The following is a 25,096-nucleotide window of genomic DNA, read 5'->3' on the forward strand; positions in this document are numbered from 1 at the left end:
TGTGTATGCATGCGTGTCAATTCCTCACTGTGCCTGTGCGTCACTCGCACGCTGTGTGAGTTTGTGTGTGTGTGTGTGTGTGAGTTCGTGTGTGTGTGTGTGTGTGTGTGTGTGTGTGTGTGTGTCTCCCTTGCTCTTTGTGTATATTCCCCTCGCTGTGTGAGTGCATGTCCCCCCTTGCTCTGTGTGATTGTGTCCCTCCCTCGCCGTGTCAGTGCCTGTCCCACTCACTGTGTGTGCGTGTCCCCTCACTTTCTGTGCACATTTCCTCCCCCCTCGCCGTGTGTGTGCTTGTCCCTCCTTCCCTGTGTGTGTGTCCCTCCCTCGCTGCATGTCTCAGCACGTCCCTCTCTCGCTGTGTGTGTGTGTATCTCTTCCTCGCTGTGTGTGTGTGTGTACGTGTTACATGCTCACAGTATGTGTTCTTGTGTCACCCCTTCACTGCGTGTCCCTCACTCGCTGTGTGTGCGCGTGTCTCTCCCTCGCTGTGTGTATATATGTGTGTATGTGCGTGTCCCTCCCTCTGTGTGTGTGTGTGTGTGTGTGTGTTTGTGTGTGACCCTCCCTTGCTGTGTGTGCATATCCCTCCCTGGTTGTGTGTGTGCGTGCGTGTCCCTCTCTTGCTCTGTGTGTGTGTGTGTATGTGTACCTCTTGCTGTGCGTGTGTATGCATGTGTCTCCCCCTCGCTGTGTTTGCGAGTGTCCCTCTCTTGCTCTGTGTGTGTCTGTGTTTGTGTGTCCCTGCCTCACTGTGTGTCTGCGTGTATCCCCCTCTCACTGTGTGTGTTTGCATGTCACTCCTTCACATTGCGTGTGTGTGTGTCCCCGTCCCTCGCTCTGTGTGTGTCCCTCACTCTCTCTCTGTGTATGTGCGCATGCATGTCTTTCCCTCACTGTGCCTGTGTGTGTGTCCCTTCGCTGAGTGTCCCTCCCTCACTGTGTGTGTACGTCCTCCCTCACTCTGTGCGTGTGTGTGTGTGTGTCCCTCTCTCGCTCTGTGTATGTGCGTGTCCCTCCCTCGCTGTGTATGTATGACTTTCCACGCTTGCTCTGTGTGTGTGTGTGTGTGTGTGTGTGTGTCCCTCTTGCTGTGCGAGTGTGTGCTTGGCCCTCCCTTGTTGAGTGAGCATGTGTCTCCCCCCTCGCTGTGTGTGTGCGTGTCCCTCTCTTGCTGTGAGTGTGTGTCCCTCACTTGCTCTGTGTGTGTGCATGTCCTTCCCTGCCTCACTGTGTGTGTGTTTGTGTGTGTGTGTCACTCTCTCACTGTATGTGTACGTTTCACTCCCTCGCTGTTTGTGTGTCCCTTGCTCGCTGTGTGTGTGAGTGTGTGTGTGTCCCTCCCTCGCTCTGTGTGTGTGTGTGTGTGTGTGTCCATTGCTGTGTATGTGCGTGTCCCTCCCTCGCTGTGTATGTGTGACTTTTCCCCCTTGCTCTGTGTGTGTTTGTGTGTGTTTGTGTGTATGTGTGTCCCTCCCTTGCTCTTTGTGTACATCCCCCTCACTGTGTGAGTGCATGTCCCCCCTTGCTGTGTGTGCCTGTGTCCCTCCCTCGCCGTGTCAGTGTGTGTCCCCTCTCACTGTGTGTGCGTGCCCCCTCTCACTTTCTGTGCACATTTCCTCCCCCTCGTCATGTGTGTGCTTGTTCCTCCTTCCGTGTGTGTGTGTGTGTGTGTCCCTCGCTGTGTATGTGTATGTCTGTCCCTCGCTGTGTGTGCCTGTCCCTCCCACACTGTTTGTGCATGTCCTTCCCTCCCTAGCTCTGTGTGTGTGTGTTTGTGTGTGTCCCTCCCTCGCTGTGTGTGCATGTCCCTCCCTGGATGTGTGTGTGTGTGTATGTGTGACTTTCTCCCCTTGCTCTGTGTATGTGTGTGTGTGTCCCTCTTGCTGTGTGTGTGTCCCACCCTTGCTCTTTGTGTATATCCCCCTCACTGTATGTGTGCATCTCCCCTCGGTGTGTGAGTGCATGTCCCCCCTCGCTGTGTGTGCGCGTATCCCTCCCTCGCTGTGCCTGTGCGTATCCCCAGTCGCTGTGTGTGCGTGCACCCTCTCAATTTCTGTGCACTTGCCCTCCCCCTCGCCGTGTGTCTACTTGTCCCTCCTTCCCTGTGTGTGGGTGTCCCTCCCTCGCTGTGTGTGTGCATATCCCTCCCTCGCCGTGTGTGTGTGTGTCCCTTCCTTGCTGTGTGTGTGTACGTGTCATATCCTCACTATATGTGTTTGTGTGTCCCCCCCTTCACTGCGTGTCCCTCCCTCGCTGTGTGTGTGTGTGTGTGTGTGTGTGTAAGTGTGTCTCCTCCCATGCTGTGAGTGTGCGTGTCCCCCTTGCTGTTGTGTGTGTGTGCGTGTCCCTCCCTCGCTGTGTATGTGTGAGATCCCCCCCTTTGCTGTGTGTGTGTGTGTGTGTGTTTGTCCCTCTTGCTGTGCATGGCCCTCCGTCGCTGTGTGCATGTGTCTCCCCCTCGCTGTGTGTGTGTGTGTGTGTGTCCCTCTCTTGCTCTGTGTGTGTGTGTTTGTGTGTGACCCTCCCTCGCTGTGTGTGCATGCCTCTCCCTGGCTGCGTGTGTGCGTGTCCCTCTCTTGCTCTGTGTGTGTGTGTGTGTGTGTCCCTCTAGATGTGCACGCGTGTGTGTGGCCTTCCCTCTTGTGGGTGCATGTGTCTCCCCCTCGCTGTGTTTGTGAGTGTCCCTCTCTTGCTCTGTTTGTGTGGACCTCCCTCGCTGTGTGTGCATGTGTCTCACCCTCGCTGTGTGTGCGTGCGTGTCCTTCCCTCGCTGTGTGTGTGCGTGTGCCTCCCCCCTCGCTTGTGTGTTTGCGAGTGTTCCTCTCTTGCTCTGTGTGTGCGTGTTTCTGTGCGCGAGTTCCTCCCTCGCTGCATGTGTCTGTGTTTCTGTGCTTGCACATGTCCCTCCCTCACTGTGTGTGTGCCCCCCACTTGCTGTGAGAATGTGTGTCCCTCTAGGAGTGTATGTGCGTATCCCACCCTCGCTTTGTGTGTGTGTGTCCCTCTTGCTCTGTGTGCGTGTGTCACTCCCTCGCTCTTTGTGTGTGTATGTGTCCCTCCATTGCTCTTTGTGTATATCCCCTCATTGTGTGTGCGCATCCCCCCTTGCTGTGTGTGCGTGTCCCTCCCTCGCTGTGTGTGTGCGTGCCCCCTCTCAATTTCTGTCCACATGCCCTCCCCCTCGACATGTGTGAGCTTGTCCCTCCTTCGCGGTGTGTGCGTGTCCCTCCTTGCAGTGTATGTGCGTGTACCTCCCTCGCTGTGTGTCTGCGTGTATTCCCCTCACTGTAAGAGTGTGTGTTTGTCCCTTGCTCTGTGTTTGTGTGTATGTGTGCGTGTCCCTCCTTCGCTTTACGTGTGTGTGTCCCCGTCCCCCGCTGTGTGTATGTGCGCGTCCCTCCCTCGCTGTGTGTGTGTGTGTTCCTGTCCCTCGCAGTGTGTCTGTCTGTATTCCCCTCACTGTGTGTCTGTTTGCGTGTCCCTCCCTCGCTTTGTGTGTGTGTGCCCCCTCTCAATTTGTGTGCACATGCCTTCCCCCTCGCTGTGTGTGTGCGTGTCCCTCCCTTGCTGTGTGTGTGCGTGTCCCTCCCTCGCTGTGTGTGTGCGTGTCGCTCCCTTACTGCGTGTTTCAGCGTGTCCCTCCCTCGCTGTGTGTGTGCGTGTCGCTCCCTTACTGCGTGTCTCAGCGTGTCCCTCCCTCGCTGTGTGTGCATGTCCTTCCCTCTCTGTCTGTGTATCTGTGTGTGTTTCCCTTCACTGCGTGTCTGTGCGTGTCCCTCCCTCGCTGTGTGAGTGTGTGTGTGTATCTCCCTCGCTGTGTGCGTGTCCCTCCCACGCTGTGTATGTGCATGTCCCCTCCCTCACTGCGTGTCTCAGCGTGTCCCTCCCTCGCTGTGTGTGCATGTCCTTCCCTCACTGTCTGTGAGTGTGTGTGTGTGTGTCCCTTCGCTGCATGTCTGTGTGTGTCTCTTTCCTGCTGTGTATGTGCATGTCCCTCCCTCGCTCTGTGTGTGTGCGTGTCCCTCCCTCGCTCTGTGTGTGCGCGTGTCCCTCCCTCGCTGTGTGTGTGCGCGTGTCCCTCCCTCGCTGTGTGTGTGCGCGTGTCCCTTCCTTGCTGTGTATGTGTGTCCCTTCTTTGCTGTGTATGTGTGTCCCTTCCTCGCTGTGTATGTGTGTCCCTCCCTCGCTGTGTATGTGCGTCCCTCCCTCGCTGTGTATGTGTGTCCCTCTCTCGCTGTGTGTGTGTCCCTCCCTCGTTGTGTGTGTGTGTCCCTCCCTCGCTTCGTGTGTGTGTGTGTGTGTCCCTCCCTCGATTTGCGTATGTGTCCCTCCCTCACTGTGTGTCTGCGTGTATTCCCTCACTGTGTGTGTGTGTGTGTGTGTCCAAAATTTGCACCTTCAGTGAATTGGCCATCATAAATTGATTGTGGTATTCAGGAATGTGTGGTTTAAATAAGTTCACCACGAGAAATTCAGGGTTTAATGTATAGGTAGAGGGGTGGGTCTGGGTAGGATGCTCTTCAGAGTTTTGGAATGGACTGGTTGGGCCGAATGGCCTGGTTGCACACGATGGCGATTCTATTCAGGTTATCGTCCAGCACTGTCAACCATCCCCGTCTCTTACACCTTGCCTTATCCCCAGTATTCTCCTCAACACAGTAATCTCCTCCAGACTCTAAAACACTCCTTGCCTATGTAACCTTCTCCAGTCCTTACAAAGATCGATATGTCTGTCACCTCTTCCTGCTTTTAGAACCCTCCCTATAACTATTACCATTTGGTACAGCACTCCCAATCATTGTTCCCTCTTGAAACTCCCATAAACATTTGTGTCTCTGAAAACTAATCTGGACTGTCTCAACTTCCCTTTGACAGTTACATGCTGAGACCTGCTCTATATCAGTGAAGAAATTAAGTCTTGGCAACAACTCGCTGTTATAATCTCCCTCCAGCCTTACAGCACTGAGGATCAGTAGAAGCTCTTTTCAACCCGACAGCCATCCCTGTGTCTGTAATCTCCTCCACTCCCCACAATACATTCTCTCTGAGCTCCTCTGTAGTCCACTAAACACTCCCTAACACTGTCTGTATCAGTATAACCTTCTCCAAAACACACAACCTTCTCTATCTGTGTAAATCCCTACACCGGACCCTATCCCTCTCAGCTCCGTCTAACAATACAACTCTCCATGTCTGTGTATTCACCTTCAGCCCCTACTCTCCTCCCGATCTGTGTAACCTTCTCCATGCATTTTTGCTTCAGTCTCTTCAACTGTCCCTGTCAGTGTAACCTCTTCCAGACGAGAAAACTCTCCTCTTTTTGACTTACTCAGACCACACAACCCTCACTATCTATAACCTACTCCTGTCTGAGAAACCTACTTCTGCAGTTGCTCCAACTCTCCATAAGCTCCTGCAGCTCTTACATCCCTCCCTATCTACCAAATCTCTTCCAGTCCCTAAACACCAACAGTCTGTGGAGACCCGACCACCATCCCTATCAGTGTAATCCTCTCAGGTCTCTGCAGTAATCCTGATCTGTCGAACTCACTCCATGCCTGTGCCTCTCCCAATCCGGTCCCTACAAAATGCACTATCTATTTAACACCCTCCTGTCACTATCACCCCCATGTCAATGTAAGCTCCTTCTGTGTCTCCACCATCTACCCATCTCCATAACCTTGTCCAGCTCTTACACCACTATCTGTTTAAACGTCACCCTCCTCTACAACTTCCTCCTGTTTGTGCTATGCTCCCTTATCTGTGAAACTGTTTCTGACCAAAATTGCTATCCCAGTCTCTGAAAAGAAATCCAGATTCCACAGCCTCCATAACCCCCAGAACCTAATCCTTCCTATGTCTATAAACATCGTTAGTCACGATACCCTGCATATCTCAGTTTGTTCTTCCAGTCGATACAAATATCTTTATCTCTGTAATCTGCTCAGCTCCCTAAAACAGTCCCTGTCTGTGATTCAGCCCTGGCCTACAAACATTCTTATCCCTGTAAACTTCTCTATCCCTCCCAACATTCCCAACTCCATGAACCCCTGTCAGCCCTACAGCTCTCCACATTTCTGTAACCTCCTGTGGGTCTATGGTCCTCCCTCCCTGTGAAATCACCTCCAGTCCCCACACCCCTCCCAATCTGGGTCCTCTGCTCCAGATCAGGCCATTGCTGTCTCTGTAAACACCTCCACTCCTGACAACTCTTCCCATTTGTGTAACCTCGTTCAGACCCCATACTCTCCAGCTTCCTGAATCCTCTTCCTGCATTGCAACCAAAACCATGTTTGTGTAACAATCTCAAGTGCTTAAACCTCCCCAATTCCGTAACCTTTTGCAGTCCTAACAAAACACCTAAACTATGAAACCGCTCATTTCCATACAATCCTCCCTCCCTCCCTCCCTCCTCAAATACCTTCATCACCATGAAACCTCACAATTACTGAAGCCTCCTTTTGGCACTGCAAACCTCCTAATATCTGCAAAATCCTCGTGTCCTGATATCCCTCCCTATCTCTGTAACTCCCTCCACCCTCCAGTGTCATTCTGGGGAGCATGGGAGAGGAGAGAACGTTTGTAGAGTTTGGACCATATTACGGAGGTAGAATTCTGGGAATTACAGATTTAGTTTTATGTCTGTGGTGTGCAGATTATTGGCGAGGACTCTAAAGACAGGATATACGACTACTTGGAAAACCATAGTTAAATTAGCCACAGTCAGTATGGGTTTGTGAGCGGTCAGGTCATGCCTCACAAACCTTATTGAATTCTTTGAGGATATGGCAGAATATGTTGATGGCTCATTCAGAAAAGAAGGAAAATTGGGATACAGGGAAATCTGTCTGTCTGGATACAGGATTGGATGGCCCAGAGAAGACAGAGGGTGGCAGCAGATGGACAGTATTGAGCCTGGAGCTCAGTGACCAGTGGGGTTCTGTAACAATCAGCTCTGGGACTCTGCTCTCTGTGAATTTTGTAACTGACTTGGATGTGGATGTTGGAGAGTGGGTTAGTAAGTTTGCCAATAACGTGAAGGTTGGTGGAGTGGTGGGGAATGTGGAGAGCTGTTGTAGAATGCAATGGGACATTGGCAGGACACAGAGCTGGGCTGGAAGTGGCAGATGGAGTCCAATCTGGAAAAGTGTGAAGTGATTCATTCTGGAAGGTCAAATTTGAATACAGAATACAGGGTGAAAGGTAGATTACTTGCCAGAGATCATGGGGTCAGTGTCAATAGATCCCTCAAAATCGCCACGCACGTTGGTAGGGTTGTTAAAAAGGCACTTGTTGTGTTGGCTCCCCTTAGAAGGGGATTGACGGTAAGAGCCGTGAGGTTTTACTGCATCTTTATAGCGTCCTGGTGAGACCACACTTGGAATATTGTGTTCAGTTCTGGTCCCCTGTTTACAGGAAGGATGCGCACGATTTAGCGAGCGTACACAGGAGATTTACCAAGATGCTGCCTGTAATGGAGGGCAGTTCTTACAAAAAAGGGTGAGGGAGCGAAGGATTTTTTCATTGGAGTGAAGAAGGGGGCGGGGTGACTTTGTGGATGTGAACAAGATGATAAGAGGCACAGAGTGAGTGAATAGTCAGAGACTTTTCCTCCTATGGCATAAATGGCTATTACAAGGGGGCGTAACTTTAAGGTGAATGGAGGATGGATAAGAGAATAGAGAATGGTGGGTGGTTGGATGGACTGCCAATGGTGGGAGTAAAATTAGGCACATCTGGGACATTTAATAGAATCTTGGACAGACACATGGATAATAGTAAAATGAAGGGTATGTAGTTTATTTTGATCTTACAGTTGGATAAAAGGTTGGCATGAAATCATGGCCGAAGGGTCTTGGGCTGAACTGTTCTGTGTTCTGTGTTCTGTCTGGTAAACTGGGTAATAAGCTCAGATCAGTGTAAAAAGGATATGGCTTTCAGGAGGAGCTCGTGAACTGGATACAAAATTTGCTTGATGGTAGGAGACAGAGGGTGGTGGGAGGCATGTTGTTTTTTTCTGGCTGGAGACATGTGATCAGCGGTGGAGTGGGTCCACTGTTGTTTGTCATTTGGATAAATGGTTTGGATGGGAATATTGGCTTCCTGGTAAGTAACTGTTTTGTGTGACACTGAAATTGGTGGTAAAGTGGATAGTGGAGAATGTTATCTGTGATACAACAGGATGAACAGTACTGCTGGGATAGTGGGCTGAAGAATAGCAGATGGAGTTTAATTAGATAAAGGTGAGGTGTTCCATTTTGGTGGAACAAACCAGGGTGGGACTTGTACAGTTATTGTTCGGGCCCTGGATCGTGTTTTCAGTCAGAGATCCAGTGACCCAGGTACACATTTCTTTGAATGTGGTGTCACAGGTAGACAGGCTGGTGAAGAAGGCATTTGGGATGGTTACCTTCATTCGGGAGAGCATTAAGTGTAAGAGTTGGGATGTCATGTTGTGGCTGTAAAAGACATTGGTGGGGCCACCATTAAAACATTGTTGATCAGTCGGAAGAACTCATCTAGTTCACTAACCTCCTTTAGGGAAGGACATCAAATATTCTAACCTGGTCTGGCCAACATGTGACTCCAGACCCACAGCAATATGACTGACTCTGAGCTGCCCTCTAGGTAATTAGCAGAGGGGCCAAATAACGTTGTTCCAGGCAGTGACACCCACATCCCATGAATGAATAAATAAAAATACCTATGTCCCTCCGTACCTCTGCAAACCCCTCCAGCTGCAGAAATCCGTCCTGGCTTTGTAACACCCTGACCACTCTCTGTAACACTCTCACCACCTCCAGCACATTCATCTCTCCCTGTTCCTATCGTGTCATTAAACCTTGACAATGATTCCCCTTCCCACTGCCCTCCTCCTGCTAGCAGACCCATTGCAATTACTCCTAAAACACTCTCTCACTTCAGGCTTTTAAGTACTTTTTGGTGATCTTCTCAGCCTCATAATCTAGTATGATTCGTTTTGTCCTGAGTAAAGGATCAGTGGGAATTTCTTGCTGAGGTTTTTACTGTTTCAATTGAATGTCCTTTTGTTGAGTATTTTGCATTGTCCCTTCAAATATTTTCCACTGTTCATTTACAGGCACATATTTCAGTCTGTTTCCCGCGTTTACCTTGGTCAGTTCTCCTGTCAAACTCATGTAATTGTCTATTTTTATTTATTGCAGATTTCCTTTCTGTGAATCACTTTAAAACTTTATTTATTTTAACTGCACTTTACCACATTTCCCGAAGGATCTCTGCAGGTGACATTACTCATTCACTAAGTTTCATTACATGGTCGCTCTGCGATAGTTATGTCCCTTAACAGTTGCACAATGTGTTTTTCAAAGAAACACTGAAAAAAAATTAACCAAACTCATCTTCCAATATCAATGGTGACTGTGTGATTGTCCCAGATTATACAAATATTGAAGTTTCCCAAAGTTATCACAATGTGTTTGTTAAAAAAATTCCAATGAGTTCGTGTGTAATGCAGTGCTGAACAATGGAATGCTGTTCAGTGGCTAAAACTGTTCTGCTGCTTGTGACCTTGGCAAGTAGTAGCCAGAATGTACATTCAGACTGACTCTACTTCATGATCTGAGGCCAAATGCTTTCTCTGTAATGCCTTTGTTATCCATTATTGCTATCGTTGCCCATTTTGCCTGAGTTTGCACAAGATTACAAACCACTGAATATTTTTGTTCACCCTGTATCCATGTCTCCCTGGTGTCTAAATCTCTTTTATCTCTGTGTCACAAATCCTTCGACCATATTGCAGCAACGTTGTCCGTTTAAAAAAAAAACATAATATATTCTCTTCCACAATTTTCCGTCACAAATCTATTTGCTGATGTACAATTTTAGATGAGATTACTTACAGTGTGGAAACAGGCCCTTCGGCCCAACAAGTCCACACCGACCCGCCGAAGTGCAACCCACCCATACCCTTACATTTACCCCTTACCTAACACTACGGACAATTTAGCATGGCCAATTCACCCGACCTGCACATCTTTGGACTGTGGGAGGAAACCGGAGCACCCGGAGGAAACCCACGCAGACACGGGGAGAACGTGCAAACTCCACACAGTCAGTCGCCTGAGGCGGGAATTGAACCCAGGTCTCTGGCGCTGTGAGGCAGCAGTGAGAACCTCTGAGCCACCGTGCCGCCCCGATAAGTCAAAACTGACCCTCCGAAGAGCAGCCCACCCAGACCATTCCCCTACACCTAACACTGTGGGCAATTTTCCATGGCTAATTCACCTAACCTGCAACTTTTTGGACTGTGGGAGGAAACCGGAGCACCCGGAGGAAACCCACACAGACACGGGGAGAATGTGCAAACTCCACATAGACAGTTGCCTGAGGCGGGAATTGAGCCCGGGTCTCTGGTGCTGTGACGCAGCAGTGCTAACCAATGTGCCATCGTGCCGCCCTCAACGTAAACATTTTCGTTAAACTCTGTCTCCTCCTGTTCCTTTCTGCTTGTCTTCAGTCACATTCCCATGCTGCTCCCATACTTCACCTTTCTTCTGTGGTTTTGGAAAGATCCTTTCACTTGAATCCTGTCCCGGCATCCTCTCTGTCAGTTTAATGCCCTGTCCATAAACCTACCAACATGATTGGCCAGGACACTGCTCCTAGCACAGTTCCAGAGGGACCATCCTAATAGATTTTTTTAAAATCAGGTATGGGATGTGTGAGTCTCTGGATGACCAGCCTTTCTTGCCCAGTCCTAGAAGCCCTTGAACTGAGAAACTTGCTCGGCCATTTCAGAGGGTAATTGAGAGGCAAATCCTTTGCTGTGGGTATATCGTGCAGACCACGTGAGGATGGGCAGATGTCCTTCTCTAAAGGACAAGTGTTTGGATTTGTTGTACATCAGTAATGGTTTCATACTTATTTGTGGATTGTTAATTATTATTTTTAAAATTATTGATTTCAAGTGTCTCCTTTTCAGATGGCGGGATTCAATCCTGCCTCCCCTGAACATTAGCTGAGGTTTTGGATACATTCTCTCGCAATAATACCACTAGGCCATTACTTCACCTGCTCACTGGGTGCTCATCCCTGAGCACTGATACCAGGGCATCATGAAGCTAAACCCATTCTTCCGACACAATTGTGTGATCCTGACATCTTCCAGCAATCTGGGACTATTACTTAATATCGCTCCATTTTCCAGATCTCTGTGGGACTCTGTGCCATTCTCCATTTGTAACCTTCACTGCATCTGTTTAATTTCCCATTCTGTCTATTTCTCTGTCTCCTGTAGGTACTGAGGAAACTCCTGACTCAATAGCTTTCCCAGCTGCTGGGTGGATCGTCCATCACCTCATTGAATGCAGTTGGTCTGCCAGAGAGAGACAAAGGGAAAGGAGATCTGGAGCCTTCAATAAATCCTGTAGTGAGGTAAGGTCACCCACAGTGCACAGAGCAAGGAACAATGAGAGGGCTCCAAACATCTGTTAACACAACATGACAGATACAGTGCTGGAGCACAGTACACACACACCCCCCAGGCTCAATCACCATCCCACTGTAAGTTCTGTTATATTAAAACTCACTACTCTGCAACAGTGTATCTATGGCATGTCTTGTGGTCCGGTGTCTTCAATAATTTTTAATTCCTATAACAGATCCTATCGCTGTAACCTCCTCCCTTCCCGATAGTCCCTCCACATATTTGAAATGTACTGCATTCCAGACTACCATCCTTATCCCTGTAACTTGGTTCAGTGCCTACAACATGCCTTATCTCGGTAGTCTCCTCCTCCAATAAGGTAAAAACATGGACTGCGGATGCTGGAAACCAGAGTCTAGATTAGAGTGGTGCTGGAAAAGCACGGCAGGTCAGGCAGCATCCGAGGAGCAGGAAAATCGACGTTTCAGGCAAAAGCCCTTCATCAGGAACAGAGGCCGGGAGCCTGCAGAGTGGGGAGATAAATAAGAGAGGGGGGTGGGGATGGGGAGAAAGTAGCATAGAGTACAATAGGTGAATGGGGTGGGGAAGAAGGTGATAGGTCAGAGAGGAGGGTGGAGGAAGGTAGCAAAGAGTACAATAGGTGAATAGGGGTGAGGATGGGGTGATAGGTCAGAGAGGAGGGTGGAATGGATAGGTGGGAAAGGAGATAGGCAATTAGGACAGGTCATGAGGGCGGTGCTGAGCTGGAAGGGCTGGAGGTGGGGTGAGATGGGGAAGGGGAAATGAGGAAACTGGTGAAGTCCACATTGATGCCCTGGGGTTGAAGTGTTCCGAGGCTGAAGGTGAGGCGTTCTTCCTCCAGGCGTCGGGTGGTGAGGAAGTGGCGGTGGAGGAAGCCCAGGACCTGCATGTCCTCGGCAGAGTGGGAGGGGGAGTTGAAATGTTGGGTCACAGGGCGGTGGGGTTGATTGGTGCAGGTGTACCAGAGATGTTCCCTAATGTGCTCTGCTAGGAGGTGTCCTGTCTCCCCAATGTAGAGGAGACCACATCGGGAGCAACGGATACAATAAATGATACTGGTGGATGTGCAGGTAAAACTTTGGATGTGGAAAGCTCCTTTAGGGCCTTGGATGGTGGTGAGGGGAGAGGTGTGGGCGCAGGTTTTGCAATTCCTGCAGTGGCAGGAGAAGGTGCCAGGAAGGAAGGTTGTTTTTTTGGAGAGCGTGGAACTGATCAGGTAGTCACGGAGGGAATGGTCTTTGCGGAAGGTTTGTTGGGTGGAAGGTGAGCACCAGGGGCGTTCTGTCCTTGTTACAGTTGGAGGGGTGGGGTTTGAAGGTGGAGGTGCGGGATGTGGACGAGATGCGTTGGAGGGCATCTTTTACCACGTGGGAAGGGAAATTCTGATCTCTAAAGAAGGAGGCTATCTGGTGTGTTCTGTGGTGGAACTGGCCCTCCTGGGTGCAGGTACGGCAGAGGCGGAGGAATTGGGAATAGGGGTTGGGAATTTTGCAGGCGGAATGGTGGGAAGATATGTAATCTAGGTAGCTGTGGGAGTCGGTAGGTTTGTAAAAAATGTCGGTGTCAAGTCGGTTGTCATTAATGGGGATTGAGAGGTCCAGGAAGAGGAGGGAGGTATCAGAGATGGTCCAGGTAAATTTAATGTCAGGGTGGAATGTGTTGGTGAAGTTGATGAATTGCTCAAACTCCTCGAGGGAGCACGAGGTGGTGCCAATGCAGTCATCAATGTAGCGGAGGAAGACGTGGGGAGTGGTGCCATTGTAACTACGGAAGATGGACTGTTCTACGTAGCCAACAAAGAGACAGGCATAGCTGGGGCCCAAACGGGTGCCCATGGCTACCCCTTTGGTCTGGAGGAAGTGGCAGGATTTGAAGGAAAAATTGTTAAGGGTGAGGACAAGTTCAGCCAAACAAATGAGAGTGTCAGTGGAAGGGTACTGTTGTGGACGTCGGGAGATGAAGAAACTGAGGGCTTGGAGGTCCTGGTCATGGTGGATGGAGGTGTAGAGGGATTGGATATCCATTGTGAAGATGAGGCGTTGGGGGCTGGGGAAACGGAAGTCTTTGAGGAGTAGAGGGTGTGGGTGGTGTCTCGAATGAATGTGGGTAGTTCCTGAACTGGGGGATAGAACAATGTCAAGGTAGGCAGACATGAGTTCGGTGGGGTAGGAGCATGCTGAGACAATGGGTCGGCCAGGGTGGTCAGGCTTGTGGATCTTGGGAAGGAGATAGAACCGGGCAGTGTGGATCCCGGACAATGAGGTTGGAAGCTGTGGGTGGGAGATCTCCTCCTGAGGTGATGAGGTTCTGTATGGTCTGGGAGTTGACGGTTTGGTGATGGGTGGTGGGTCATGGTAGAGGGGGTGGTAGGAGGAGGTGTCTTTGAGTTGGCATCATGGCTTCAGTCAGTGCACCAGACTCCCACTGCACCCCCTTTATCTGCTGGTTTGATGGTGAGGTCGCGACTGGAGCAGAGGAAGTGGAGGGCTGCACGTTGTTAGGGTGAGAGGTTGGAGTGGGGGAGGGGGGAGATAGGTTGAGGCGGTTAATGTCTCGGTGGAAGTTGGAAATGAAGAAATCGAAGACAGGTAATAGGCAAGCGCGGGGTGTCCAGGTGGATGGAGTGTATTGGAGGCCGGCAAAGGGATCCTCAGAAAATAGGTGGGAGTCTTCATTGTAAAAGTAAGCTCTGATGCCTAGGTGGTGGAAGAAGTGTTCGATGTCACGGCGTGTATTAAATTCATTGATGTGTGGACGGAGGGGGATAAAGGTGAGGCCTTTGCTGAGGACTGATCATTCGTCCTCAGTGAGGGGGAGGTCAGGGGGAATGGTGAAAACTCAGCAGGACTGGGAGCTGGGACCAGGCGTAGGTGTGGAGATGGGGGAGGTGACAGAGCCTGTTACTGGAGTGGGTGTGGTGTTAGGGGGAATGGGGATGGAGTCATGAGCAGGGGTGGTGTTCCCCTCAGGGTTCTGGGGGCAGGGAAGGTGATGGTGGGACCTGGGGTGGTGCCAGCAGAATGCAGATGAGTGGCGTTGGTGGGGGCGGAAGTGGTGGCAAACACGGCAGTGGGGGGGGGGGTATGGAAGTCACTGAGTGTGTGACATCAGCGATGATGTGAGGGGCGGAAGTGATGTCACTTGTGGTGTATGAGGAATTGTGAGGGGCAGAAATGGCATTTATTATATTTTAACCAATAATTTCCTGTCACAAATCTATTTGACAATGTCGTATTTTAATTAAACTCAGTCCCTTACTGTTTCTTTCTTTTGGTCTTCATTCACATCTCCATGGTGTTCCAATATATCAACCTTTCTCTTTGGACTTGGGAATTTCAAATCACCTCAGACCTGTCCCCCTTCTCATCTGTGTCCATTTATAGCACACTGCATAATCCTGGTACCAGAGGAGCCTATCCCAATAAAATAGCTCAGTCCTCCCTGAGTACTGGTAGCAGTGCTCACTGGTCAGAACCACTTCTGATGATACCATTGTGTGATCCTGATACATTCCAGCACTCTGGTGATATCACTCAGTCTCTCTCCATGTGATATCCCTCACTGTGTGGGTCTAATTGCTGCCTCTATCAGTGTCTCTCGCTCTTGCAGCTACTCCAGATCCTGAGCCAACAGCATTCTCCACTCCAGAGGGAAGCAACTGCACAGGCCATGGATGGAGACTGGGAATGTCCAGATCTCTGTGGGACTCAGTGCCATTCTCCATGTGTAACCTTCATTGCATTCGTCTAATTTCCCATTCTGTCCACTTCTCTGTATTCTGTAGGTATTCCTGATGTCCCTGACTCAGCAGAATTTCCAATTCCTGTCTCGTCCATCACCACATTGAAGACAGTTGGTCAGCCAGATAGACGGAGAGGGAGATCTGGAGCCTTCAGTAAATCCTGCAGCCGGTAAGATCACTCACAGTAAACAGCACAGGGAGGAGTTAGTGGACTTTAATTCAGACCCTGAGGGCATGATGTAGGAACAATGCTGGGCAAGGAACATGAGAAAATTCTCAGGCTTCATTATCACCATCTTGTCTGTAAATTCATTGTTCACACAACCCTCCCTGTGTTTGTCAGTTTCTCCATTGTCTGTTTCATCGATACCACTTCCCCTATCTCGATCAGCCCTAACAATCCTGCCTATCCCTGTAAGCTCCTCCTACCACTACGACTCTCCAAGTTTCTGCTTTTGCCTTGAATCCCGGGTTCTGTCACATCTCTCCTTAACTGAAGAAAAACAACTCCTCAGTTCCTTGAACAATCCTGGTCAGTGTAGTCTTTTCCAGACCTGAAAAACCTCCCTGTCATTGTGACTTTTTTGAACTCCTACGACCTTCATGATCTCTGTAACCTTCCCCGTCATGACCACAAAAAAGCTCTGTACCTTCTTAACCTCCTCCAGCTGGTAGACTCCTCCTTGTCTCTGGGCACAAAGCAGAGTGATCCTGCTTCTCTCATAAATTAGTTTCTGCATTTCTAATGATGACTATGAACTCTTCCTGTTTCTAAAATGTACTCAGTCTCTGTAAACTCTGCTGGTCCCGAATGATGTAATTTCATTTGGTAACTACAAACCATTATACCTTTAATCTCCTCCAGACGCGACCACACAGTTTATTTCTATAACCTCTATGAGTGATAGAGTCATAGAGATGTACAAGCACGGAAACAGACCCTTCGGTCCAACCCGTCCATGCCAACCAGATATCCCAACCCAATCTAGTCCCACCTGCCAGCACCCGGCCCATATCCCTTCCCATTCATATACCCATCCAAATGCCTCTTAAATGTTGCAATTGTACCATCCTCCACCACATCCTCTGGCAGCTCATTCCATACACATACCGCCCTCTGCGTGAAAATGTTGCCCCTTAGGTCTCTTTTATATCTTTCCCCTCTCACCCTAAACCTATGCCCTCGAGTTCTAGACTCCCTGATCCCAGGGAAAAGACTTTGTCTATTTATCCTATCCTATCCATGCCCCTCATAATTTTGTAAACCTCTGTAAGGTCACCCCTCAGCTTCCGAAGCTCCAGGGAAAACCGCCCCAGCCTGTTCAGCCTCTCTCTGTAGCTCAAATCCTCCAATCCTGGCAACATCCTTGTAAATCTTTTCTGAACCATTTCAACTTTCATAACAATTCTTCCGATAGGAAGGAGACCAGAATTGCACAAAATATTCCAACAGTGGCCAAACCAATGTCCTGTACAGCCGCAACATGACCTCCCATCTCCTGTACTCAATACTCTGACCAATAAAGGAAAGCATACCAAATGCCACCTTCACTATCCTATCTACCTGCGACTCCACTTTCAAGGAGCTATGAACTTGCACTCCAAGGTCTCTTTGGTCAGCAACACTCCCTCGGACCTTACCATTACATGTATAAGTCCTGCTAAGACTTGCTTTCCCAAAATGCAACACCTCGCATTTATCTGAATTAAACTCCATCTGCCAGTTAGCCCATTGGCCCATCTGTTGTAACCCTCCTCGCTGTCCACTACACCTCCAATTTTGGTGTCATCTATAAACTTACTAACTATACCTCTTATGCTGTCATCCAAATCATTTCTGTAAATGACAAAAAGTAGAGAGCCCAGCACTGATCCTTGTGGCACTCCACTGGTCACAGGCCTCCAGTCTGAAAAACAACCCTCCACCACCACTCTCTGTCTTTTACCTTTGAGCCAGTTCTGTATCCAAATGGCTAGTTCTCCCTGTATTCCATGAGTTCTAACCTTGCTCATCAACCTCCCATGGGGAACCTTGTCGAATGCCTCACTGAAGTCAACATAGATCACATCTATCACTCTGCCCTCCTCAATATTCTTTGTTACTTCTTCAAAAAACTCAATCAAGTTTATGAGACATGATTTCCCACGCACAAAGCCCTGTCGACTATTCCTAATCAGTCCTTGCCTTTCCAAATACATGTGCATCTTGTCCCTCAGGATTCCCTCCAACAACTTGCCCACCACTGAGTTCAGGCTCACCAGTCTCTCGTTCCCTGGCTTGTCTTTACCACCCTTCTTAAACAGTGGCACCACTTTTGCCAACCTCCAGTCTTCTGGCACCTCACCTGTGACTATCAATGATACAAATACCTCAGCAAGAGGCCCAGCAATCACTTCTCTAGCTTCCCACAGAGTTCTCGGGTACGCCTGATCAGGTCCTGGGGATTTATCCACCTTTAACCGTTTCAAGACATCCAGTACTTTGTCCTCTGTACTCTGGACGTTTTGCAAGATGTCACCATCTATTTCCCTACAGTCAATATCTTCCATATCCTTTTTCACAGTAAATGCTGATGCAAAATATTCATTTAATATCTCCCCCATCATCTGTGACTCCACACAAAGGCCGCCTTGCTGATCTTTGTGGGGCCCTATTCTCTCCCTAGTTACTCTTTTTTCCTTAATATATTTGTAAAACCCTTTGCATTCTCCTTAATTCTATTTGTCAGACCTATCTCATGTCTGCGTTTTGCCCTTCTGATTTCCCTCTTAAGTATACTCCTACTTCCTTTATACCCTTCTAAGGATTCACTCGATCTATCCTGTCTATACCTGACATATGCTTCCTTCTTTTCCTGAACCAGACACTCAATTTCTTTAGTCATCCAGAATTCCCAATACTTGTCAACCTTCCCTTTCACCCTGACAGGAATATACTTTCTCTGGACTCTTGTTATCTCATTTCTGAAGGCTTCCCATTTTCCAGCCGTCCCTTTAGCTGCGAACATCTGCCTCCAATCAGCTTTCAAAAGATCTTGCCTAATACCGTCAAAATTAGCCTTTCACCAATTTGGAACATCAACTTTTAGATCTGGTCTATCCTTTTCCATCACTATTTTAAAACAAATAGAATTATGGTCGCTGGCCCCAAAGTGCTCCCCCACTGACACCTCACTCACCTGCCCTGCCTTATTTCCTAACAGTAGGTCAGGTTTTGCACCTTCTCTAGTAGGTACATCCACATACTGAATCAGAAAATTGTCTTGTACACACTTAAGAAATTCCTCTCCATCTAAAGCTTTAACACTATGTCAGTCCCAGTCAATGTTTGGAAAGTTAAAATCCCCTACCATACCTACCCTCCTATTCTTACAGATAGCTGAGATCTCCTTACAAGTTTGTTTGGCAATTTCGCTTTGACTATTGGGGGGGTATGTAATACAATCCTAATAAGGTGATCATCCCTTTCTTATTTCTCAGTTCCACCCAAATAAGTTCCCTGGATGTATTTCTGGGAATATCCTCCCTCAGCACAGCTGTAATGCTATCCCTTATCAAAAATGTAATTCCCTCTCCTCTTTTGCCTCCCTTTCTATCCTTCCTGTAGCATTTGTATCCTATAACATAACGCTGCCAGCCCTGCCCATCCCTGAGCGATGTTTCTGAAATTGCTATGAGATCCCAATCCCATGTTCCTAACCATGCCCTGAGTTAATCTGCCTTCCCTGTTCGGCCCCTTGCATTGAAATAAATGCAGTTTAATGTATTAGTCTTACCTTGTCCCTGTCTGTCCTGACTGTTTGACTCCCTTCTGTTCTCAGCTGGACCCGTCTCAGATCGAGCTCCCAAAATCCTCCCTGTGATTGTTACCACGGCCCATCCCTGCATTCTCCAAATCCCTGTAAATTCCTCCCATTCCTCAAACTTGCCCTGTATCTGTCAGCTGTCCCAGCTTCCACAACCCTCCCTATCTCTGTAAGACACCACCACACCCCACACCCCTGTCCCAGTTACTACAGCCCGCTGTATCACTAAATGCCAGTAGTCACTATAATATCAGAGTAAGGTGTGAAAGCAGGAATACTGTACTGGGGTAATGATCAGTCGTGATCATATTGAATGGTGGGACTGACTCTGTGGTCAAATGGCTGATACCTGCTTTTCTTTCCTGTGCTTCTCTATAAACTTACTATCTATATAACCTCCTTCAGTCCCCACAGCCCTCCCTCTCTCCATAAACTCCTTCAGTCCCCACGACTCTTCCTATCCATGTAATCTGAATCATTCCCCACAAACCTCCCTAACTCCATAACCTCCAAAAGGCCCCACGACCCTCCCTATCTCCATAATCTCATCCTGACCCAACAACCCTCCCGTTCAGAGTAACCTCCTTCAATCCCCATGATCCTCCTGATCTGTGCAACCTCCTTCAGGCCCAACAGCCCTGCAGATCTCTTTAGACCCTTTCAGCCCCCACAGCACTCCCTATCTCCATAAAGTTCTTCAGTCACCACTGCACTCTCTGTATCCATAATCTCATACAGTCCCCACATCACTCCCTATCTCCATAATGTCCTTCAATCCCCACGACCCTCCTTATTTCCAAAACATCTATTACCTGTTGAACCTGTAAGCTACCTTTTTCAGATTGATAAACACGAACTCCCATAACCCTTTCTGCTGCCAGTCTGAAAGCAAACAATGTTAACCTGACAGTAGGTCGGGAGCTGAAATATGTTTGAAAGGATATGTCAATGAACAATAACTGGACCCTTATAAATGCTTTTAAGAAAAAGAGAATGTGTTTCTGAATCTGTTGCATTTTATTTTTATTGGTGAGAATATAAATGGTAGAATAGATACGGTGTAGGGGTGGTTGTACCGAGGATACGGTTCATTTGAATTTTCAGAAACCTTTATACAAGTTTCAATAAGGGCTAAAGAGTAACATTGGTAGAGAATAGGGCACCTTAACTGTCAGGAGGTGGGTGAGATATTAGACAAAATAGTGTTGTCAATATTTACTGTGGAGAAAGACATGGAAGCTCGGGAACGTGGGGAAATAAATAGTGATGTCTTGGAAAGAATCCTCAACAGAGAAGAGAAAGTGCTGGAATCTTAAAACAAATAAAGGTAGATCAATCCTCAGTCGCTTATTAGGTCGATCCTAGAATATTGTGGGATTCTGGGGAAGAGATTGCAGTATCCCTTACAGAGATATTTATATTATCAACAGACACAATGAGTTACCTGAAGACTGGAGGGTGGCTGATGCTGTTCCATCATTTAAAGGCTGCAGGGAGCAGCCAGGAAATCACAGCCCAGTGAGCCCAGTGCTGGGTAAGATGTTGGAGGAGATTCTGAGAGAAAGGAGCTACATAAATTTGGAAAGGCAAGGGCTGATTAGAGATAGTCAGCATGGCTTTGTGTGTGGAAAACCATGTTTCACAAATCGGATTGACTCTTCGAGGAGTTGGCTAAGAAATAGATGAAGGCAGAGCACTCGGCATTGTCTCCATGAACTTCAGCAAAGCATTTGATAATTTTCCAAGGGATGTAGAACATCTAGTCAAGAGTAAGAAGGAAGCTTTCTTATGTTTGAGGAACCAAGGATCAGAAGCAGGGCTCTAGAGAGTTACATGGGGCAGCACGGTGGCTCAGTGGTTAGCATTGCTGCCTCACAGCACTAGGGATACGATTTCAATTCCAGCCCCAGGCGACTGTCTGTGTGGAGTTTGCACATTCTCTCCAAGTCTGAATGGGTTTCCGACAGGTGCTCCGGTTTCCACCCACAGCCCAAAGATGTGCAGGTTAGGTGAATCAGCCATGCGTTGTTCAAGAAAGGGAATAGAGATAATCCTGGGAATCACAGACCTGTCAGTCTCCTGTCTGTGATGTGCAGATTGTTGGAGAGGACTCTGGGAGACAGGATTTATGATTCCTTGGAAAACCATAGTTTGATTAGAGGAAGTCATCATGACTTTGTAAGGGACAGGTCATGCCTCACAAATCTTATTGAATCCTTTGAGAATGTGGCAAAACACATTTACGGCTCATTGAGAAAGTACAGAGCATGGGATACAGGGAAACCTGCCTGTCTGGATACAGAATTCCTGGCCCATAGAAGACAGAGGATGATGACAGATGGAAATCATTCAGCCTGGAGCTCAGTGACCAGTGGTTTGCTGCAGGGAGAGGTCAAAAAATCTCTGCTCTTTGTGATTTTATGAATGACTTGGATGTGTGAGTGGAAGAGTGGGTAAGTAAGTTTGCCAATGACACGAAGGTTGGTGGAGTGGTGAATAGTGTGGATGTCTGCTGGAGGTTGCAATGGGACATTGACAGGATGTAGAGCTGGGCTGAGAAGTGGCAGATGAAGTCAAGTCTGGAAAAGTGTGAAGTGCTCCATTTTAGAAGGTGAGACTTGAATGCAGAATACAGGGGTAAAGGCAGAATGCTGAATAGTGTGGAGGAACAGATGGATCTTGGATTTCATGGCCAGAGATCCATCAAATGTGCCACCAAGCTGATAGTGTTGTTAAGAAAGAATATGTTGTATTGGCTTTCATTAGCTGGGGGATTGAGTTTTAAAGCCATGAGGTTATGCTGCAGCTCTATACAGCCCTGTTTAGATCCCAATTAGAATATTGTGTTCAGTTTTGGTCCCTTCATTACAGGAAGGATGTGGAAGCTTTAGAGAGGGTAAAGAGGTGATTTACCAGGATGCTACCTGGACTGGAGAGCATGTCTTATGAAGAAAGGTTGAGGGAGCTAAGGATTTTCTCATTGGAGTGAAGAAGAGTGTGGTGTGATTTGGTAGAGGTGAACAAGATGGTGTGAGGCAAAGATAGAGTGAACAGTGAGAGACCTCTTTATCCCATGGCATACATGGTACAAGGGGGCATAATTGTAAGGTAATTGGAGGATGGGTAAGGGGAGATTTCAGATGTAGGTTCTTCACACAGAGAGTGGTGGGTGGGTGTAACGGGACATTTTAACAGACTCTTGGATGGGCAAAATGAAGGGTAGTAAGTTAGTTTGATCTTACAGTCGGGTAAAAGATGGGCATGGCATCATGGCCGAAGGGTCTTGTGCTGTACTGTTCTGTGTTCTACATTCTGTATGGTAAACTGGGTAATAAACTCCGATCAATGTAAAAGGATATGGCATTCAGGAGGAGCTAGTCAACTGGATACCAAATTGGGCTTGATGGTAGGAGACAGAGGGTGATGGGAGACATGTTGCCTTTCTGACTGGAGACATGTGACCAGTGGTGGAGTGGGTCCCCTGTTGTTTGTAATTTGGATAAATGGTTTGGATGGGAATATTGGTTTTGTGGTAAGTTTTTTGAGTGACACTGAAATTGTTGGTAAAGTGGACAGTGAAGAAAGTTATCTATGATACAATAGGACGAATAGTACACTGGGATAATGGGCTGAAGAATCGCATATTAAAGTTTAATTAGATAAATGTGAGGTGTTCCATTTTGGTGAAACAAACCAGGGTGGGGCCTGTACAGTTAATGTTCGGGCCCTGGGTAGTGTTGTCAGTCAGAGACACAGGGATGCAGGTAGACAGTTCTTTGTAAGTGGTGTCACAGGTAGACAGGTTGGTGAAGCAGGCGTTTGGGATGGTTACCTTCTATGGGCAGAGCATTGAGAGTAGAAGTTGGGATGTCATGTTGTGGCTGTACAGGACATTGATGAGGCCACCATAAAAGCATTGTTGACCAGTAGGAAGTACTCATCTGGCTCACTTACGTCCTTTAGAGAAGAACATCTGACATTCTAACCTGGTCTGGCCTGCACGTGACACCAGACCCACAGCAATATGGCTAACTCTGTGCTATACTCTGGGTAATTACAGTGGGGCAAAGAATGTTGGTCAAATCAGTGACATTCTCATTCCATGAATGAATAAATAATAATACATATATCACTCCCTATCTCTGCAAACCCCTCCAGCTGCAGCAATCCGTACTGGCTTTGTAACACCGTTCAGGCCCTGACCACTCTCTGTAACTCTCTCACCACCTCCAGCACCTTCACCTCTCCATGTTCGTATCGTGTCAATAAACCTTGGCAACGATTCCCCTTCCCATTGCCCCCCCTCCTGCTAGCAGACCCATTGCAATCCCTTTAAAACTTACTCTACAACTCTCTCTCACTTCAGGATTTTAAGTACTTTGTGGTGATCTTCACAGCCTCATAATCGAATATGATCCATTTTGTCCTGAGTGAGGGACCGGTGGGGATTTCTTGCTGAGTTTTTATCTGTTTCAGTGGAATGTCCTTTTGTTGAGTATTTTACACTGTTCCTTCAAATATTTTCCACTGTTCATTTCCAGACACACATTTCAGTCTGTTTAACCTGTTTATCTTGGTCAGTTCTCTCTCCAACTCATGTAACTGGCTACTTTTGTTTCTAGTTGTAGCTTGTCCTTTCTGTGTTTCACTTTAAAACTTTATATTTCTTTAAACTGGACTTTATCACAATTTCCCAGAGGATCTCTTCAGGTGTCATTACTCATTCACTAAGTTTTATCACGCAACAGTCTCTCTGAGACAGTTACGTCCCTCGCCAGTTGCGCAATGTGTTATCTAAGAAACACTGAAAAAAATTCTTTGAACTCCTCTTCCAAATATCACTGTTGTCAGTGTGATTGTCCCAGACTTTGCGAATTTGACGTTTCACTAAATGTTCACCATGCATTTATTAAACATTCCAATGAATTCCTATTTATTGCAGTAACGAGCCATGAAATGCTGTTCGGCGCATAAAACTGGTTCTGCTGCTTGTGTCCTTGGCAAGTAGTAGCCAGAATTTACTTTCAGACAGACTCTACTTCATGATCTGATGCCAAATGCTTTCTCTGTAATGCCTTTGTTACCCATTATTGTTAGCGTCGTCCATTTTGCCTGAATTTGCACAACGTTGTGATCTATTGAATATTTATATTTAGTTTAGTTTACTTACTTTAGTTTACTTACAATGTGGAAACAGGCCCTTCGGCCCATCAAGTCCACACCGACCCGCCAAAGCGTAATCCACCCATACCCCTACATTTACCCCTTTACCTGAAACTACGGGCAATTTAGCATGGCCAATGCACCTAACCTGCACATCTTTGGACTGTGGGAGGAAACCGGAGCACCCGGAGGAAACCAACGCAGACACGGGGAGAATGTGCAAATGATGTTCCACCTTTTGTTCCCCCTGTAACCACATCTCTCTGGTGTCTAAATCTCTTATCTCTGTGTCACAAATCCATCTACCTTGTTGCAGAGTCTTTGTCCATTAATGAAAAAACATAATTTACTCGTTCCCACAATTTCCTGTCACAAATCAATTTGCTGATCTACAGTTTTAGTTAAACTTTGTCCCATCCTGTTCCTTTCTGTTGTCTTCGGTCACAATCCCACGCTGCTCTGATGCTTCACGTTTTCTCTTTGGATTTGGAAAGCTGCTTTCACCTGAAGCCTGTCCCTGCATCCTCTCTCAGTTTAAAGCCCTGTCCATTAATCCAACAACGTGATTGGCCAGGACATTGTTCCACTGGGACCAATCTGAATGGATTTTTTAAAAAATCAGGTATGGGATGTGGGTGTCTCTGGCTGACTAGCCTTTATTGCCCATCCCTTGCTGTCCTTGAGCTAAGCAGCTGGCTCGCCCATTTCACAGGGTCATTGAGAGGCAAACACTTTGCTGTGGGGATGTCGTGCAGTCCACATGAGATTGAACTGTTGTCTTTCTCTGAAGGTCAAGTGTTTGGATTTTTAATCAATACTTATTTATGGATTGTTAATTCCAATTTTTAAAACATATATTCATTTAAAATTCCACATGGTTAGAAGTTAGAAAGAAGGGGATGGTCATTTTGTTGGGACTGGATTGTAGACTGTTAT

General features: G+C 47.6%; 1 long non-coding RNA gene across 1 annotated transcript in view; it reads left to right on the forward strand.

Moving 5' to 3' along the window:
* Window positions 1–25,096, forward strand: part of LOC140485794 (uncharacterized) — a 53,320-nt gene that overhangs the window by 11,649 nt on the left and 16,575 nt on the right. Inside the window, exons 3-4 of the long non-coding RNA XR_011962459.1 lie at window positions 11,279–11,415; window positions 15,234–15,360. This is a non-coding gene — a long non-coding RNA (uncharacterized lncRNA). The remainder of the gene's footprint in view (window positions 1–11,278; window positions 11,416–15,233; window positions 15,361–25,096) is intronic.

Source organism: Chiloscyllium punctatum, chromosome 14 (genome assembly GCF_047496795.1).
Source record: "Chiloscyllium punctatum isolate Juve2018m chromosome 14, sChiPun1.3, whole genome shotgun sequence".
Taxonomy (NCBI): domain Eukaryota; kingdom Metazoa; phylum Chordata; class Chondrichthyes; order Orectolobiformes; family Hemiscylliidae; genus Chiloscyllium; species Chiloscyllium punctatum.